The sequence below is a fragment of the Microtus ochrogaster genome, chromosome X (genome assembly GCF_000317375.1).
Source record: "Microtus ochrogaster isolate Prairie Vole_2 chromosome X, MicOch1.0, whole genome shotgun sequence".
Lineage (NCBI taxonomy): Eukaryota > Metazoa > Chordata > Mammalia > Rodentia > Cricetidae > Microtus > Microtus ochrogaster.
Window position 1 is genome coordinate 57,649,095 of NC_022026.1, and position 11,353 is coordinate 57,660,447.

The window sequence follows — 11,353 nt, forward strand, 5'->3', positions numbered from 1 at the left end:
CTTAGAGAGTGAAGGAAACCATTGATAAGAGAAGGCTGATGGAAATATAACTGGACAAGGGAGCCGCGTTCCAGCCTCAGCAAGCAGAACTTGACAGCTTCGGCCATGCAGTTCTGAGTTTAAGTCAAGGATAGAAGAGAGGCGTTCTGGAATCTCCCTCCGCAACTAAGGGAAGCTGCTGAGGGGTATGCCAGGGCTGTCCCTACATGGACCTTAGGTAGGCCATTGTGTGAAGCTGTGAAGGTGAAGCCTGCATGCCCAAGATGATGGAAATACCGGAGCAGTGGGATACCTGCCAAGGAAAGCTGCTGATAGGGAATGGAACCAGTTCAAGAGAAAGAAGTGTTTTGCAGTCAACAAAGATGAAAAGAGTTGGAGATCTGAAGAGTGTTTTGACATCAGACATGGAGATGCAGTGTTTGGAGTTTGTTCAGCTGGTTTTTGTTCTTGCTTAGGTCCAATATTTTCTCACTATGCTTCTTTCCCACCCTTCTGGAATGGTAAGATATATTCTGTGCCATTATATGTTGGAAGTATGTGATCTGCTTTTTCATTTTGATCTTACAGAGGATTACAGTTAAAAGATTGACGTGAGTCTTAGAAGAGACTTTGACCTTTTAAACAGTGCTGAGACTGTGTGATAGACCGTGGGAACTTTTGAAGTTGGACTAAATGTATTTTGCATTATGATATGGCTACAAGCCTATAGGAGCCAGGAAGTGAAGTGTGGTGGTTTGAATGAAAATGGCCTCCATAGGCCCATAGGGAGTGGCACTATTAGGGGGTGTGGAGTAGATGTGGCTTTGTTGGAGTAATTGTGTCACTGAGGAAATGGCCTTTGAAGTCTCAGATACTCAAGCCAGACCCAGTGTCCCAGTCTTTTCCTGTTGCTTGCAGATCAAGATGTAGAACTCCCAACTGCCTCTCCAGCATCAAGTCTGCCTGCATGTTGTCTTGCTTTTTGCCATGACAATAATGGACTAAACTTCTGAACTGCAAGTGAGCCACCATAATTAAATGTCTTCCTTTATAAGAGTTGCTGTAGCCATGGTGTCTCTTCACAGCAAAAGAAACCCTAAGACAGTCTCTTTCCAGTGAACTATGGTGGGTGCAGAGATTATACCACCATCTCTAAAGCTCAGGGAGTCTTGTGGAAGAAGGGATGGAAGGAATGTAATAGTCAGAAAATAAAGAGAAGAGTTATAAAATGTCATTTTCTGGGCAAGGCACAGCCATTGCGGTTACAAACTCCCAGCTGCTGAAGATGCCGTCACTGATTCTGCACAAATCACAAAAGGAGGAACTCAAGAGGGCCTCAGCCTACACTGCTGGACTATTTCTGACTGATTGATTCAGGGGAAATCACTGCCTTCACTTGCATACCCACTCAAACCTCATCAGACTCCAATGGATAGTTTAAATGCAATGGCCACATAGATGGTCCTGGTTAAAATGAGTCACAAAGAGTTCAAGGCCAGTCTGGTCTACAAAGTGTGTTCCAGGACAGCCAGGACGGTTACACAAAGAAACCCTGTCTTGAAAAAAAAACCAAAAGAAAAAAAGAGTCACAAAACCAAACCAAGAGTCTTGAATCTGGGAAAGACTAGCATGGATTGGAGAGGGTGTTGACACGGGTGAAAGGGAGATAAGAGAGTGTGTGAGGGGAGCAATCAGTGTGTGTGTGTGTGTGTGTGTGTGTGTGTGTGTGTGTGTGTGTGTGTGTGTGAAATAGTCAAATAAACAAAATGAACCAGTAAAAGTTTTAAAAAATATATAACAATGAAAATCATATTGCAAGTTTGGGGTGAGGACTGACTAGGCAAACTGACAGATTCTCTGTAGGACAAGAAGACAAGTTCTGACTCTTAAGCTGTAGTCCCCAGTTACCAGAACACCAAGATCCTATCTCTGAGATGGTTCAAGTCCTTCAAAGAGCCCCCTGTCTTTGTCTAATGAGTAGACACCCATCTGCTGGACATTGCATAGGGGTAGATAGTTGGGCATAAAGTCTTCCCATTAACCTCCTTGTTTTCAGCCACACATCTCCCGCCCACCTTTCACCATACCTGGTGTTGTCAAGACCCCAAGCTCTTCAAACTTCCTGCAAAGAAAGGGCAACTTCTTTATCAGAGGCACCACCTTCACACAAGTTCCGGGCTGTGGCTTTGTCTGCCATACTTCATCAATCACCAATTGTCTCAGGGTTCCCACTTCTGTGAAGAGACACCATGACCATGAAAAGGAAAACAGTTCATTGGGGTGGCTTGCTTACAATTTCAGAGGTTCAGTCCGTTATCATCATGGTGGGGAGCATGGCAGCTTGCCGTCAGATATGGTATTGGAGGCCTACATCTTGCAGGCGACAGGAAGTTGACTGAGACACTAGGTGGTATTCTGAGCCCAGGAAACCTCAAAGCCCACCCTCACAGTTACATAATTCCTCTAACAAGGCCATACCCACTCCAACAAAGACACACCTCTTAATAGTGCCACTGCCTATGAGATGGTGGAGGCCACTACAAGTCAAACTACTACACCAATTCTCCACTTGATTCCTATCTTCCAGAAATTTATTGAAACCTCTGTTTTGTTGACAGATGTTCTCCTGTCTCTTCCTCATAGTAATTTATATAGTATCAAGGTGTTTTATACCTTTATAATTCCTTTTCTACCATTTTAGCAGGCTCTCAGTATAAAAACATGGCAAATCTGTCATCTTGACTTTGAAATCTACTTACTAATCTATCTGTTTTCCTTTTTTTCTGATAATTATCTTCACATCTCCAAATAATGCTGTTTTTCTATTTATCAGTATATAATCAATTTTAGTCATTATCTATAGTCATGTCACCAAATATATATATAAAACCTCTGTACCTCTTCTGTCATTTGTATTTTGTTGTTCGACATAGGTGTCGCTTGACTGGCCTGGAGCTGCCTTTGTAGACCAGGCTGGCCTTGCATTCATAGAGATCCACCTGTCTCTGCCTCCAAATGTTGGAATTAAAGTTATATACTGACAAACCTGGCTTCTATTTTATTTTATTTTTTAAAAAAATATTTATTTATTTATTATGTATACAATATTCTGTCTATGTGTATGTCTGCAGGCCAGAAGAGGGCACAAGACCCCATTACAGATGGTTGTGAGCCACCATGTGGTTGCTGGGAATTGAACTCAGGACCTTTGGAAGAGCAGACAATGCTCTTAACCTCCGAGCCATCTCTCCAGCCCCTTCTATTTTATTTTTATTAACAAGATTGATAAAACTTACATTCTATTTGTGACCATAATTAACTCATCCATGCTTTGCTGATTGATCGTTCTAAAGAGTACTTAGCTGTCCGTGCTATGTACATAATTTTGTGTGTGCATGTTTGTGTTTGGGTGCATATGTGTATGTACTTGTGTGTAGAGAGAATAAAATAACCTTTGGTGCTGTTCTCCAGGTACCATCCACTTTTTTTTTTTTAAAGACAAGGTCTCTCCCCAGCCTGGAACTCAGAAAATAGGTTAGGCCTACTAGCTCAGGGATCTTCCTGTCTCTACTTTCCAAGTAGTGGGAATGAGCACATCACCAAGCCTAGCTTTTTCTTTAATGTGGTCTTTAGTGATCTAACTCGGATTTGCATGCTTGCAAGGCAAGCACTTTACTGACTGAGCTGTTCTCTCGGGCCACATTTCTTTTCTTATACAGTTCCCGACCTTTGGAGTGCCTTCAGTTTTTTGTTTTGTTTTGTTTTGTTAAGACAGGGTAGCCATGCCTGTGCTGGACTCACTACTTAGACCAGGCCTGCCTTGAACTCAGAGATCCACCTGCCTCTGAGTACTGGGATTAAATGTGTGTGTTACCACTGCTCGGCCTCTTGGGGTTTCTAATTGCTTTCTTTTCTTTGCATTGTCTGATTTTGGAACCTTATCAAGTTATCCCAAGTTCCCAGGAAAGCATAATAATCATTTGGAGCCCCCCTTTTCTGTAGAAATCTTTCCTCCTGGAGCCTTTCTTCTTTCTGCTCCTGTGTGGACGGTTGCTCTATAGGACTGCTGCAAAGCTGCCATCCTGGGATAGCTCTTCATTGCTCTTCTAGGTTGGACAAAATCTTTCTTGGACCCCATAGCTTCCTGTTCTTCGTTATACCTTTATAGTGTATATTGTGGTTATTCTCCAGCATTTATTCCATCTGTCCACTTTATAACATCTATAGAATTTGAATTGACCCCAGTGCCAGATCTAGGTATCGCTCTTTGTAGGTATACCGGCCTGAGTAATTTCATTCCCCAGTCACAGTGATGATTGGTTCAGAGATGGTCCAGTCACAGTGAGTCTTAGGGCTACATTCAGCTCTTGAGGGGCAAGATGGCTCATCTTCCCTGAATAGGAACAAAAAAGCATGTAGTCCCTCTGCCGCAGCTAGACATCTTCTGAACACATGGAATACTTACCTGAGGGTGGTGCTGACAAACAGAGGTGGCAAAAGCAAGAGAGCCACAGAGAAATGGCACCATAATCCAGATTGTACCATCCCCGATGTCTTCCCGTCTGTGGTCCATCAAGTGAGGCAATAATTTGCATTTACCATTTGAGCCTGAGTGAGTTTTCTGCTGTTTCTGCCTGAAAACATCCTAATTTTTGTTTTTGATTGCCTTCCTTCGGGAAGGAGGCGAAGCGCAATTTTGGTGCTATCAAGTGTAGTTGTACTATATTAATAAGGGAGGTTTTTTTAGGGTGTAAGTACAGGGAAAAGACTATATATGGATGGTGGAGAACTGAATGAGTCAACTCTAGCAGCTGCCCAACATATAAATTAGGGTACCCTCTAATGGATGGCTTGGTGGGGGCCCCTACTTACTACTATGCAAAGATGGTCAATACTTTCTCTCCCTGCCCATCAGTCAACAAATCCTGAATATTATCTTCATAAATTTGATTCTGGTGCCAGCAATACAGAGGAGCCAGGAACATATGAAGTGGGCTAATAATAGACTGGAAAGTGTATTTGTAGTGTATAAAACAGAGGATTAATCAGCAGGCAGTAAAACTAGACATGGTGGTGTATCCTGTAATCCCTGCACTCTGGAGGCTGAAATAGGATGATCTCTATGAGTTCAAGGCCAGCCTGCGTTGCAAAGTGAGAGTTTGCATCAAAATAAGTAGAAAAATAAATTAAAACAAAGAAAATGAAAAAGAAAATTGTCAGCTCAACAGATATATGAATTCAGATAGTATATTCAGATAGTAATTTACACAACAGGAAACTTGAACATGTTGAGACTTTCAGCTTCACTGATAGATAAATGAAAATGAAAATAGCAGTGAGAAATGACTACGGTGTTGGTAGAAGTGTAAAAACTCGGGATGCTCTCACGTGCTGGTAAAGGCAAAAGCAACTATGAGTGCATGGAGAACTGTTCAGTAGTTCTGGAGAGTTGTTTGCTTGTCCCTTGTGGAAACATTGTATGACCTGGTGCTCCAAATCCTGGGCATATACTCTGAGACATTATCACATGTGTCCTAGGGAAATACATCTGAGCGTTTCGTTGTATCAGTTTCTGAGGTGGTAAGTCCTTGGAATCACCCTACGTGTCCATCGTAATGGAGCTAGAGAAGCAAACTATAGAGGTTCCATAGGATAGAAAGGCATAAAACAAAAATAGTGGCTAGATTTACATGTAATAACATGGACAAATAGTCTCCCAAACTTAGTGTTGAAGGAAAAAAGTAAGAAACAGAATGAGATTTATACCATGATATCATTTATGTGTTTATATGGTGTATATTTCCACAGGTATGCATATGTTTCATAAACATAAGAAAGGAAGGATAGTTAGATAGACTCACTAACATGATCAAGAAAATGAGAACAATAGGGAAAGGAAGATGAGAAAAGAAGGCCGTCTTTACTGGATTCATGTTCTGACTTGATCATTATGAGTAAGGAAGCCCTGATGTCCACAGCAGCAGACTTGGGTATGCAGAATTCATTTGCTATGGTGTGAGGTGTAACATCACACACACTGTGACCAACTGTGAGAAGCTGTACCAATGACTGCTTTCCATCCTGTAAGGACCTTAGCTGTGATTCCTCCTGCTGGGCCTTTCTAATTCATATCCTATTGTCTCAGCCAGATTCTTTACACTTGCATCAGCTAATGTCATAACAAGCCTCCCTTTCCTCCCTAACTTTATTGAATTCTATTTCTGTTATTCATATTCAAGAGTCCTGACTGATCTAAGAATCCTGAGTTTTATTGGCGATGTCTTGAAGTAACTTTCATTTTGTGTTTAGAGACAGGGTCTCTCTGTGTAGCCCTGGCTGTCCTGTAACTCACTCTGTAGCCCAGGCTGGCCTCTAACTCATATAGATCTGCCTGCCTCTGCCTCATGAGTGTTGGGATTAAAGGTATATGCTACCACCACCCTGCTTTGAAGTAACTTAAGAAAGGTAAATTTTGGGGATCTTTGGGAATCTGAAAATATAGTTGTTACATTTACCTTCATATTTTAGTTATACTTTGACTTTAGAATTCTGTGTTAGAAATAATTTTCTCTGATTTTTGAAAGTATTACTGTTGGCAGAGACTGCTCATTCATTCCTGGCCACCCAGATCCAAAATAATCACACAGAAACTGTATATTTGCAATACTGTTTGGTCAACAGTTTAGCATATTTCTAGCTAGCTCTTACATCTTAAATTAACCCATTTATGTTATTTTATATTTTACCACAAGGCTCGTGGTTTACTGGCAAGGTTCTAGCACATTTGTCTCCTGTGGTGGCTCCATGGCTTCTCCCTGACTCTGCCTACTTTCTCCTCCTCTAGCTGCTTGAAATTCCCTACTTGCTCTACTCTGTTAAGCCACTTGCCGAAACAGCTTTATTCATTAATGAATAAAAACAACACATATGCAGAAGGACTTCCCACACCATTTCCCCTTTTCCATTTCAATAAAAAGGAAGGTTTTAACTTTAACATAGTAAAATTGCATATAACAAAACAGATATCAAGCAAGAATTACAGTTACAATATTTATATCTACTTTATCTTTAATTATAACTAAGAAAAACTCTTTCTATTCTTAACTCCATTAAAGACACCAGAAGAATATAATATTACCTAAGTAAAGAGGAAGTTTATTGTGAGCAACTTCCAAAACTCTAGAATTGACAGAGACATCTTGTTGCCTGGACAGTCACCCAAAGTTCTTTTGTAACATTGGGGCATCCATCTTCAGCCTACAGGCCCATAGTATCCAGCAGACTTTTCTATGAAGCAGGAAATTTCAAAGACAGTTTCACCTGCATTGGCAGTTTGTCTGTGGGTTCTGCATGTCCAGTTCATACAGCATAACATTAAACAGTCCAAGAAAAAGCAGTTTCTTGCCCAAATGGCTAACAAACTCCATAAGGAGCTGCTTTGATGCCCAACATCTTCTTTAAGTAGCTGGTGCTGCCAGGAGCAGATGTTGGTGCTGCCAGGAGCAGATGTGTCTCATTGTCATGAAAAGTCCTAAGTTCTTACACCATTTTAAATGCCATATTCTGTTAGTCTTTGAAAGGTTTGAAACAAACCTATCCATCTGAAATATATCTCTGTACAACTAGAAAATTAACTAACATGACTATATGCTTGACTATTATAGATGACTATCTATTAAACTGTATTTCTTAATCATACATTACATTTTTAAAGGAGCTGTACAAACACAATACCTTAATCAAGAGCAGAAATATACATATAACAAAATTGACCTTAAATTTGTATAAATAAACCAAGATCCATACCAATGCAAAGTATTTATCTCTATATCATATCCCCCTTTATTTTTATTTATTTATTTATTTATTTTTTTGTTTTTTCGAGACAGGGTTTCTCTGTGGCTTTGGAGCCTGTCCTGGAACTAGCTCTGTAGACCAGGCTGGTCTCGAACTCACAGAGATCCTCCTGCCTCTGCCTCCCAAGTGCTGGGATTAAAGGCATGCGCCACCACCGCCCGGCTCATATCCCCCTTTAAATGTAAACAAACATTTAGGGAATTTGGGCACAGTTCTCTCCAAACCACTTCCTGCTTTTTGTTAGGCAAAGGATTTTCTTTTGAGAGGGTTCATGGAGACCTTTCGGGGGGTCTTGTTCCATCAAACCACATTAGTCTGGAAGGAATTCACAGGTTCTCATCCTCTGTGGAAACAAAAGCAGAACTTCTTTTCCAAAGCAATATTTATATGCTTACCTTAGCAGTCCCCAGAATTAAATGTCTCTCTGCAGTCAAAAAATTCAAAGAAAACACAATAATATACACAATCTAGACTCTCTGTATATATTCCATCTTTACGTGGTTTATTTTTCTTTACTCCTTTAATCTATGACTGTACTTTGTCTCTTTAAAGATTTTACTTAAAAACATTTACTTCTTTTTATAACTATTTCTCTCTCTTAAGCCCATGTACATTTATCCAACACTTTGTTCCATTCAGAGGTCTTTTTAATTGAATCTGTCTTTGTTGCATATCTGTAATTATTTTCTGACCAGGAGTGCTTTTTTTTAAAAAAATTCTAAGTGGGCATGGCTAGGACCAAGGCTTCTTCTTTGCTTTTTTGGCTCTGCCCAGTCCAACGTGGCAAAGGCATGTTCATCACCTCTGCAAGTGGTGTACACCTCCCCAGTTCCAGGTATGCAGCACATCTATGTCACACCATTAAGCAGTTTGTAACACGTTGCTCACAAACCCCATTTAAGTGCTCAGCCTCCTGAAAAAGTCAGAGTTCATGCTGCCAGCACAAACCAGGAAGCCATCACTGCATGTTTTTTTGCTGCTAATGCTGAATCAGGAAGACCTCTTTTTTTGTTTTTTCGAGACAGGGTTTCTCTGTAGCTTTGGAGCATGTCCTGGAACTAGCTCTTGTAGACCAGGCTGGTCTCGAACTCACAGGGATCCTCCTGTCTCTGCCTCCCGAGTGCTGGAATTAAAGGCGTGCACCACCACCACCAGGCAAGGAAGACCTCTTTTAAAGGAGCTGCAGCACCTCTGCTTGTTGCCAGCAAACAGAGCTCATCTGAAAAAAAAATGCAGCCTACCAAGAAGTCCTGCTTAACTCTGTTCTTTTGTGTCTAGAACTTCTTTCCAAGCTTTCTCAGGTTTTATGTGGATTTAGCTAGCACATGTTAGCATGCCAATCTGTTGGCAAAGACTGCTCATTCATTCTAGCCACCTAGATCCAAAATAATCACACAGAAACTATATTATTTGCAATACTGTTTGGCCAATAGCTTAAGAGTCTTTCTAGCTAGTTCTTACATCTTTTTTTATTTATTTTTTATTGCTTTATAAATAATACCAATCAAAATTTCTACTTCCTCCCCTGCTCCCACTTCCCTCCCATTCCCCCTCCCCTCCCCCTCCAGTCTGAAGAGAGGGCAGGGTACCCTGCCCTGTGGGAAGTCCAAGGCCCTCCCCCCTCCATCCAGGTCTAGGAAGGTGAGCATCCAAACTGGCTAGGCTCCCACAAAGCCAGAACATGAAGTAGGGTCAAAACCTGGTATCATTATCATTAGCTTCTCAGTCAGCCCCAATTGTCAGCCACATTCAGAGGGTCCAGTTTGATCCCATGCTTGTTCAGTCCCAGTCCAGCTCGCTTTGGTGTAGCTCTTACATCTTAAATTAACTCATTTATATTACTTTATATTTTACCATGAGGCTCATGGTTTCCTGGCAAGATTCCAGTCTGTCTCCTGTGGTAGTTACATTGCTGCTCCCTAACTCCACCTACACTCTCCTCTATCTGCTTGGAATTCTTGCCTTGCTCAATTCTGCTAACCCACTGGCCAAAACAGCTTTATTCATTAATGAATAAAAGCAACACATATACAGAAGGACTTCCCACACCATATTACTTTTTAAAACACAGTTTCTGATTAAGTCATATGCTAATATTATTATCATACCTTTGATTCTGACCTGTTTCCCCCACTTTTAGGAGCCTAAAGGCTTAAAAATTCTATTGCTGTTTTTTTTTCCTTTATGAAATGTCACAATAATATGTGCAGACACATTCTTTCCTGCATCTATTTTTCTGGTCACCTGCTGTACTGATGGAGCGCTTTTGTCTGAAGACTCAGTCAAGTTCCTTTTGGGTAATTTTCTCCTTCCCTGTGCTTTGTAGATCTGCCATTTGGCTGATGAATCTCCTACATAGTACACTGTCTGTTCTCTCTCCCTTACTCTTCCAGCCAAAATATTTCTAATTGATACATAATAATTGTACACATTTCTGTATAGAAATTCTTGGTTTATAGTGTGCTGAAGCACTGCATGTACATTATCATTTCTTTGTGTTAAGAACATTCAAAATCTCTTATTTGCAAATTTTAAGCATACAACCGAATGTTATTCTCCATAGTTGCCCTACTGAACTTTCCCCTACTGAAAATTCTTCCTGCTTCTCTCCAGAATTCTTGTATACGCTCCTTCATCCTTTTTACATACCCCCACCTTCCAGCCTCTGTTAACCCAAAGTGCTTTTTTACAAAGAATACTTTTATTATTTTGGAAATAGGTGCAACATAGTCTGTGTATGTATGTGTGTTTAATAGAACTTTACTAGCGTCTTGGTGATAACAGAAAATAATAGTCAAGAAAAAAATCTTTCTTTTTTTTTTTAGACAGGGTTTCTCCATGTAGCCCTGGCTGTCCCAAAATTTACTTGTAGACCAGGCTGGAATCAAACTCAGAGATCTGCCTGCCCCTCCCTCCCGAGTTCTGGAATTAAAGGCATGTGCCACTATGCTTAGTGGAAAAAAATAATTTATAACAGATGTTACCTTTATCATCCCCTAAAAGAATTCCACCCAGCCATGTCTGAGGGACACTACCTCCACAGATTCCTCGGCATTGGCAAGATGATCTCTTACTATTGCAGGCAGTTCAGAGAGACTCATTTTTCCAGTGTCCATTTCTAGATCAACTGTAGCTGGAGTGAGCTCCAGCATAACACTCCACATACCTATTTTCTTTCTGGAATATTCTCACATCTACCTTACAGTGACCCACAGCCCACAGAAGGTGATCACAATAGTCATTGGCACATTTTACAGAGTGAGTTGTTCTTAAAATTTGCACCAGTACTGGAGGTGGCGGCACACGTTTTAATCCCAGCACTCGGGAGGCAGAGGCAGGAGGATCTCTGTGAGTTTGAGGCCAGCCTGGTCTACAGAGCTACTTCCAGGACAGGCTACACAGACAAACCCTGTCTTAAAAAACAAACAGAAAAATGAGACCAGAATTTTTTTTTGTTGTTGTTGTTGTTTTTTGTTTTTCGAGACAGGGTTTCTCTGTGGTTTGGAGCCTGTCCTGG